The following is a 10,128-nucleotide window of genomic DNA, read 5'->3' on the forward strand; positions in this document are numbered from 1 at the left end:
ATACAACAACAGAGACCCCGGACTGTTGAACAACTTAAGCTGTACATCAAGCAAGAATGGGAAAGAATTCCACCTGAAAAGCTTTAAAAAAATCGGTCTCCTCGGTTCTCAAACGTTTACTGAGTGTTGTTGAAAGGAAAGGCCATGTAACACAGTGGTAAAAATGCCCCTGTGCCAACTTTTTTGCAATGTGTTGCAAAAAGTTAATGATTATTTGCAAAAAAAAAAGTAGTTTCTCAGTTCGAACATTAAATATCTTGTCTTTGCAGTATATTCAATTGAATATTAGTTGAAAAGGATTTGCAAAACATTGTATTCTGTTTTTATAATGATTTACACAACGTGCCAACTTCACTGGTTTTGGGTTTTGTGCATGATGTCTTACATGTCGCAGATGATGTCGTATATATTGTACATGATGTCCTACATAGGCCAGGGCCTTTATTTGATAAGTCAATTAACCAACGATAAATTACAATTAAGTCGGTAAGTTTTGCAGCGTCGATAAATTGTCATGTACATACTTCAAAAGCATTCACGCTTTTTGTCGCTTTTAGCGGCTGCACGCATTTGTGCCATAGCGGAATGAAAAGAAGGGGGTGAATTTTCCTGTCCTCATTAAGTGTCTTTGTGCGATGGAAGATGGAAAGAACGCAACATAGTCAGTTTGGATGGAGGCGGATCATCCAGACATGCCCTTCTTCTACATGTACAGGCGCTTTTTGAAATCACAAATCAATACCTTAAGAGAAGGCAATGGGCAATTGCAGCTATTTCGGATACAACACTTCTCAGACGGCAAGAGAACTTTGAAATGTCTGCGTTAACTGCGAGTCTATTTACTGAAAAACTTCGTCCCTTCCTCCCATGGAGGATTTTTTTAATTTTGTTTTCGTTGCGCCGGTGGAAACAAAATTCAAATTTCCCTCTAACAGGAACATAATTGTTCTGCCTTTTTCCTCAGAAAAAGAACAGGGGTCCCCAAACTTTTTGACTCGGGGGTCGCATTGGGTTAAAAAAAATTGGCCGGGGGTCAGGCTGTATATATATATATATATATATATATATATATATATATATATATACATACATTGTCTTTATAATTCGTTTTGTCATTTAACATTTAACATTGATGTTCATCAACATTTAACATTGTCACGTTATCGATGGGAAAATTCATTTTTAGACAATATGATTTGCCTGAGCGGCTAGGAGACACCGAGAGTAACAAGCGGTAGAAAATGAATTAGAAAGGAAAGATTTAAAAATACATATATATAAATAAATAAAATAATACAAAATAAAAATCCTTTTTTTTTTTTTTAACTTGGGACTTCCCGTGGGCCGGATTTTGGATGCTGGGGGGCCGGATCCGGCCCGCGGTCCGTAGTTTGGGGACCCCTGGTTTAAACCGTATCACTGTGTTTGAATATAGGGAAATAAAACACTGTACTTTAATCAGGTGATTCTTTGGCATACCACTAGATGGATCCCGCGTACCAGTTTTAGAATCATTGATATACACCAGACCTGGGCATTCGGCGGCCCGCGGGCCACATCCGGCCCTTTGTGCGTCCCTGCCTGGCCCGCGTGAGGCCAATCATAAATTACAAAATACATTTTAAAAAGTATCTATGTCGAGTGTGCAATACAACGGTGCTGCTTTTGTTTTGAAAAGCGTTATTTGTATTACTTCCGTGTGGACGTATGCGCGTGCTCGATTGTGAGTGAATGTGAACAGCGGCAATCACAAATTACAAAATACATTTTAAAAAACATTTATGTCGTGCGTGCAATACAACTGTGCTGCTTTTATTTTGAAATGTGTTATTTATGGACGTATGTCCGTGTGTAACCTGTGAGTGAAGGTGCACAGCGACAAGTGATGCCCGGTTATCCCCGAGATGTCAGCTCACGCTAAAAAAAGAAAAGTTGATGACGAATGCAGTGTTTTCAACAAGACATGGACTGCCAAGTATTTCTTTACAGAAATTAAAGGTAAAGCCGTGTGCTTAATTTGTTGTACACAGGTTGCTGTGTTTAAAGAATATAATTTGAATCGCCACTACACGACAAAGCACGAGGAAAAATACCGGAATCTGTCCGATGAAGAGCGCGCAAGGGAGGCTGATGCGTTGATGGTAAAACGGCAAACCCAACAAGGACTTTTTGCCAAATTTCACAACCCCAGAGATGCAGCCGTAAGGACAAGTTTCGTAATTTCTCACAAAATCGCCAGAAAAAGTCAGGCGTTTTCTGACAGAGTTTATTAAGGAGTGCTTATTGGACTCTGTTGCGCTGACATGCCCGGAGAAGAGGGGCGCATTTGAGAACGTGTCACTCTCCCGACACACTGTAACGAGGCGGGTTGAGACCATCGCTGGAAACTTGGAGCTTAAGCTGAAGAACAGAACGCCCGACTTTGACTGTTTTTCGCTGGCTTTGGATGAGAGCTGCGATGTATGTAACACCGCCCAGCTGCTTATCTTCTTACGTGGGATAACTGCAGACTTTCAAATCACGGAGGAGCTGGCACCCATGCAGTAAATTAAAAGGAACAACTACAGGTTATGACTTGTTCACAGAGGTAAATGCGTGTTTGGACATGTTAGGACTGAAATGGGACAAGCTGGCAGGTGTGACAACAGATGGTTGTCCAAATCTGACGGGGAAAAATGTTGGACTTTTAAAGAGGATGCAGGATAAAGTGACATAAATTAACCCTGTGCAGAAATTTACATTTTTGCATTGTATTATACATCAGGAAGTGTTGTGTAAGACAGTGTTAAAAATAAAACCATCTGCTTTTGTATAAAGTTAAGTTAGGTTAAATGAAATCATCATTATTATTATTATTATTATTTATCTTACGGTATATCAAAAATAATATAGAGCAAAATTTAACTGAAATATTGTCGATGTGGCCCTCCAGCAGTGCTCGGGTTGCTCATGCGGCCCTCGGTAAAAATTAATTGCCCACCCGATATACATAATACACTGAACTCAACATTTATGTGTGTGTTCTTTAAAGTGGAGCGTGTTAAAACTCAAAAGATTGTGAGATTAAGAGCTCTAAAAAATTAACTTGGACCACAGAAGGCTCTGGAAATTTGACTAAAGTCCAAGAAGTCACCAAAACAGAAAAATACTTTAATTGAACGATGTGACAAGTACATTATGTGTCTTTATTATCATTATTGTCAAGATACAAATGGTTCCCCAGGGTGAGTGACAAAGCTGTAAGAAGCTGTTTGGTCCACATCAAAGCTTACATGTGATTATTCTTTATTATTATTATTATTATTATTATTATTATTATTATTATCATCAATTACGTGTTTCTTATGGATTTAAAAGTTTCAAAGATTAAAAGTGAACACGTGATAAAAGACTTGATTACTCACAAATGAGTGAACAACTGGTTTCCTTGAAGGGACTTTTCCCAAAAAGAATCTCAGTTCAAGAATCTGCAAAAATAGCAGAAGGAAGTCGCCATTCAAGGACACTTTGCAGGCAGTGCTGGGTCACATGACTTAGCCATCATTTCATTAAGTTCTGATTCAAAATATGGAATGGCCAATTATAAATCATCCCACCTGCTGGTCCGGTTGAAGCAGCTGATGCAGAAACAAGATTAATATCTAAAGTGCATTTCTTGCCAACCACCACCATCACTGTGATTGTTCTGAGGATGAATACTTGCTTCATAGTTTTCCATTAAGCTTGTAAAAAGTATTCTACCCTCAGTGATTTTTAGGGACGCTTAATGAGCGGAGATTAATGATCATGATAACCATCCCATAGATTAACAATCATTAGATTATGTGTTATAATGTATTGTTGTTATTACTAAGGGAGGGTTAGGGTCCAATATACCTTCTCCTCGCTGTAAATTTGCAGTGTTGGGGAAAGTTTTGGCAAATATTAGTAAGCACTTTCATTCCACTTATTTTCAACTTTCAGAGTAAAATGTCAGTAAAAATTACCGTTGAAACCCACATTGATGCTCAGACTGACAAACAAACTGGTATGTGTTTGAACCTGTTGCCCAGCAGGAACACACCTGATGCAGGATATGAACGTTTGACCAGAAGTTGGTACAACATTTTTGTCCATTCATTCATCCATCTTCCGCTTATCCGAGGTCGAGTCGCGGGAGCAGCAGCCTAAGCAGAGAAGTCCAGACTTCCCTCTCTCCAGCTACTTCGTCCAGCTCCTACCACGGCATCCTGAAGCGTTCCCAGGCAAGCTGGGAGACATAGTCCCCCCAACGTGTCCTGGATCTTCTCCTTGGCCTCCTACTGGTCGGACGCCCCCCTAAACACCTCCACAGGGAGGTGTCCGGTGGGCATTCCCGAACCACTAAGGGAGAGTCTCGCCACCCGATGAAGGAAACTCATTTCGGCTGCTTGTACATTGTTTCTTTTTGTGGACCTTGGAGGCTCAGTCTTCTTTTTATAGACTCAAATTGTTGTTCACTTCTGCACTGGTTCTTGTTCATCCTAACACTTCTCAATTTTTTGTTGAGGTCGACGCATCTGACTGCGGCGTGGGGTCCTCTCCCAGCGCTCCTCCTCTGACCAGAGACTGCACCCCTGCGCTTTCTTCTCCCGTCGCTTGACTCCAGCGGAACACAATTACGACATTGGCAATAGAGAACTACTAGCCGTTGTGTTGGTTGGCTCTTCAAGAATGGAGGCACTGGCTGGAGGGCTCGGAGATCCCTTTTGTTGTGTTCATGGACTACAAGAATCTGGCCTACAATCGCACCGCTCAACGGCTCAACCCGAGACAGGCAAAGTGGGCACTATTCTTCACCAGATTCAACTTCACCTTGAACTTCCGCCCCACATCCTAGAACAGTAAACCTGACGTCCTGTCGAGAATATACTCCTGTCCCTCGGCAGAGGTCAAGGCGTAGACCATCATCCCTCCGTCCCGAGTGCTGGGAGCGTTACAGTGGGACATTGAAGGTCGGGTGACGGAGGCACCAAAGAACTTTCCCTCTCCCAAGAACTGTCCTTCGGTGTGTTTGTTCGTGGTCCCAGAGCTTTGTCCGGAAGTCCTGAACTGGGCCCACAGCTCCAAGATCGCCTGCCACCCCGGGATAACCGGTACATCTTTTCTCCTATTCCAGCGATTCTGGTGGCCTACCTTCAGGTCTGACGTCAAGGAGTTTGTGACTGCCTATGCCCCCTGTGCCCGTAATAAGGCTTTTCATCGGGCACCACCTGACATTCTGCGCCCACTCCCATCCCCTCCCACCCCTGGCCCCATGTGGCATTGGATTTTGTCACAGGACTCCCACCATCCAATGGCAACACAGTTATATTGACTTTGGTGGACCGTGTTTCTAAAATGGTTTATTTCATCGATTTTCCCAAGTTGCCTTCAGCACTCGAGACTGCAGAGTTGCTAGTAAGCCACGTTTTCCAGCTGCATGCAATCCCTGTTAATGTGGTTTCAGGTAGAGGGCCACAATTTTCATGTTGTTTGAAAGGCCTTCTGTAAATCTTTAGGAGTGTCGCCCAGCCTTTCTTTGGGATATCACCTGCAGACAAATAGTCAGACTGAGCGTGCCAATCAAGATATGGAAGCTGCTATCCACTGCGTTTTCCACCATCAGCTGGCCTCCTGAGCACTCAGCCTACCTTGGATCGAGTACACCCATAATACTCTAGTCAGCTCTGCAACAGGCATTTTCTCCTGCGCCTACGGTTACCAGCCTCCAGCTTTTCCTTCCCTGAAATTAGAGGTTGCCGTCCCGTCTGTGGTTGCCCGCCTGTGCCATGCACGTCAAGCCTGGCATTATGGACAACACCTCCCACCCACTACACTCGGACCTTGCGGAGAGAATGAGCACGTTCAGTGGAAGGCTCAGACTCCCAAAATGCAACACGGAACGACACAGGAGGTCCTTCATACCGACAGCCATCAGTCTGTATAATGCATGTGTTCCTTGACTGCACTTAAAAGTAGAATATATTTATATTATTCATATATTATATATTATATATATATTATTTATTATTATTATTGTCTATTGTGAGCGAACTTTGGTGCTGAATTTCCCCCAGGGATCACTAAAGTACTTTCTATTCTATTCTATTCTATAACACCCAGACTGCACTTTCGCGCACCTCAGAGCGCAACCAGCTTCTTGCTATCCGCCACCAAAGCGCAGCACCAGAACACAAGCCCGGTCAGAGGGTGTGGCTGTCATCTCGCGACCTACCTGTTCAGGTGGACTCCAAGAAACTGCAGCCACGGTTTATAGGTCCTTATCCCATTGAGCAAGTAATCAATTCCACTACGTCTTCCGGACATCCCTCTATCCATGTCTCTCTGCTCAAGCCCGTTACCTCCAGCCCCTTGAATCCTCCGGAAGTGCCTGCTCTACCTCCTAGGCTTATTGATGGTCATCCCGCATTTACAGTCAAGGCCATTCTCGATGTGAGGAGAAACGGCAGGGGTTTCCGGTATCTGGTCGACTGGGAATGTTACGGCCCCGAGGACTGATCCTGGGTTCCTCGTTCCCTTATTCTAGACCCAACACTATTGGTTGCGTTTTATGATCGTTTTCCGGAGAAGCCAGGTAAGCCGCCAGGTGGCGTCCATTAAGGAGGGGGGTCCTGTTGTGTTTTCCTGTCCTCCTGCCTTCCCTTTTATTTTGTGCCTGCATTTTCCCTGTTGTGCCTTTTTTTTTTCCCAGTTTACTCTGCCCCGGCAAGGGGCGGACCTTGAGGCACACCTGCAGCTAATCAGTTCATGGACCATTTAAGCTGGTTATTGTTTCCTGTTCCTTCCAAGTCGCGTGCAGTTGCTTGACCTCCAAGTCCGGGAAAGTTTTCTCGCCCTTGCTATTATACACCTAACCTCTGTGTGTTTTTCTTTCCTCCCTGAGGTGGAGAAGATATCTGTTGTGGACTTTTCCTTTGCTCAGTGTGCCCTGGCCTTTACCCCTTCCGACATCTGAGGTTCCCGCTTATTGGCTATGTTATATGGTGTGCGTTTGTTAACCTTTTTGGTCTTAATTAAAGACTCCTTTTTTTTATTCCATCTTGCCTCCCGTCTCTGCATCTGGGGTCAACACCTTGACCAAACCTAACAGTCTGGAATGAACTTATGTCTTTGAAAAGGACTTTTATGCAAAACCAACTTTTCTTACCTATTGGTGCCTGTTCATTTGCGATCTGCATAAGTCCCAAACATTTGAAATCAAACAATGGAGGCAATGCTAAGATATTTACAATATATATTTGTGCTATTTTTCCCATTGGTGAGGTCAGCGGATATCTCCATATATGGTTAAGTTTTACCTGAAGAGTTTTGTGCGAGTCCGCCATCATAGTCCGACACTGTAATCAATAACCTTCTTCTCTTTCTATATCCTTTTGTTGTTGGGCAGACTTTCTCATACATGCACATGTATCCTCCGCTGTTGCTATTTCTAATAGAAATTACAGTTCTAACTTTTATGTCAGAATACATATGGAAGTGCTAAAAACTACAACATGGTTGATAGGGAGAAGACGCAGTCGAAGTGGAGGCACATAAATAAGACCACACACAAAACGGCATTTCCTGAAGAGCGATCAGAAAGAGGCTTGAAGATGGTCTGTAAAACATAATAATCTATGCAAAAGTTTGACCAAATTATACCATTACATGTTATGTAGACCACAAGGAAGGGTTTTTAATGTTGAAAAAAGATAAGACCCCTTTCAGTTGAGGTCAAGTGGTAATTGGTTTTCTGGTGACCACAATAATTCATGAAGTTAAGATTACAACTCAGTAAATTGAATGATACGGACAAATGTGTTACTTGATATTGTCTAATACACGTCTACCTTGGAGACTTTGTATGTGTAAGCATATGCAACTATAATTGTTTGATACTTGATTATATTTAAAAATGCCGTGTTTTAGACTGCAATATTGTTCAATGGCATTCACAGTCATTTTGTAAAAAAGACTTGACAAAAATACAAGAAAAGACCAAACGTGTGTGCTTACTGGAGGACATTTAGATGTTAACTGGCTGTCCAGCTTTGCGCAAGGAAACACGCTATGTATGATTGTATTGGAGCTTAAATCACACATTTTACAAGTTACTTTGTTGTTTTGCTGATATTGGACCAATATGAGGTATCAATATAGGAATTGGGACACCCCCAGTAAAACCTAAAATCAGTCATAGTCTGATTGGAAAAGCAATGAACCTTCAATTCGCGCAGATTTGTAAAGGTTTCTCTTTAGGGAAATTATAAAATAATTGGTTACAGGGTCAAAATGCCACTTTAACATTTTAACATGACTGTCAATGTTTTCAACTGAAGTACAGAAAAGAAATTAGGCACTCTTTGGTCGTAGGAGTGTCCCAATACGATGTTGATATAAGCCAGATATCGGCTTAAAAAAGTATGGGATTATATCAGCTTGCATCTAAAAACTGTGACAGTCCAAGCAGTCCTACAGTGTGTTAACTTATAAAATATAAATATCATACAAGCTAAACACACTTAATAGGTGTCCTTAAACAATGTAGTCTAAATGGCACATTTGCCAACATAAACAAGTATCAAATAATTATAGGTTACATATTACGAACACATTCAAAGTCTCCAAGGCAGAAGCATATTAGAAAGTATCCACTAACAAACGTGTCTGCTTCATGCGACTTACTGCGTCATGAGCATAACATTTTAAGTAACTATGACAATAAATATGCTGACACTGGACAAAAGTAGTGCAGCTGACATTATTACAATAGAGCATATTTCAGTACATTAAGATTAAGAACTGACTCTGTTGTATTTTTTCAGTTTCCACAGCAATTTTTAATTGTGTAAAAGACGTGGTGGATTATAAACCATGCTTGGCTGCAAATTTCATAAATGTAATCAAGTAAGCAGATGCTTTGCTGAATCTTGGCCAGAACTCCTTGTTGATGCGCTGATCCTGCGTTCATTCACTGCTTATGAAGATAGATTTTGAAAACTAGCTCGGAGTTTAAGCTTTTATGGTAACTAATGTTGTGGACAAAAACGAGTGCATACTTAAGAGTGTAGTCTTTTTCACCTTTAGTTTGATGACTCACCCACACAAGCGAGGGAGTCAAGGGGTTCTGCTCTCATTTGGGTTTAATTTCATTTGTACAGAATGGTATTTCAAATCAGACAGCTGACCCTTTATGATTTCAACACCAGGGAGCACAGTCAGCAATTATTGATGCTTGCATTTCCTGCCTTCACTCTGCTAAAGGCTATCTGGATGCTTTATTTTACCACCAAATGGTAGTTTGCAGTTTATCTACACCAAAAAAAAAAAAAAAATGTTGTAGTGTACCAGAAATGAAAGGCTATTAACACTTGGCTGTGGCGAAAAGCAGAGCATGTTGTAGTGTAGGAAACAACTACAGTCAGTAGTGCTAATGTAGATTGGCAGAACGAACAAGGGTGATCGGAGAACGATTTAACAGTAGTTTAACATATCAAGCACGACTTCACATCTTTCTTGTGCTAATTCGACCTGAAGAAGGAGACATATTGATTTAAAGCCGCTGTATGTCACAGTTTGGTGGATGCTTGTGGTCGCTTGCGTTAAAAAGCACCGCCATCATTCTGACCCGCCCTCTTTCTGGTTCAAACCTTTGACGATACCCCACATCTGCACAAGCACTGAGAATGAAGACTGCGCTTAGTCTAAAAGCGTGTTTGGAGTGAATTATTGCCTTGCTTACCTGTTTCAACGGCAGTATGGCGGCAATTGCGACTGTTTTTTTAAATCCTTTCGATAGCGAAAAGCTTTCATGTAGGTGGGCACGTGTCGCAGGAATGCATGTGTGCATGACAGCCATGAAAGCCAATCAAAAGCCAACATCTCATTCGGTCTTTGTGGTAGAGTTAGTTACTAAGTTGAATTTTACCAATTGTGACAAATACAGATATTTAATTGTTACATATGTTCTCTTAAACCACTGTTGGTAACATACATTTGTTAGCCGTTGGTGGTAGGGGTGTCCCGATCCGATTGCATCTAAAATCTCTGATACAAGCAGTCCTGTAACGTGTTCACCTGTGCAAAGCTGGACAGCCAGTTAACATCTAAATGTCCTCTAATAAGCAC

The sequence above is a fragment of the Nerophis lumbriciformis genome, linkage group LG34 (genome assembly GCF_033978685.3).
Source record: "Nerophis lumbriciformis linkage group LG34, RoL_Nlum_v2.1, whole genome shotgun sequence".
Classification (NCBI taxonomy): Eukaryota; Metazoa; Chordata; class Actinopteri; order Syngnathiformes; family Syngnathidae; genus Nerophis; species Nerophis lumbriciformis.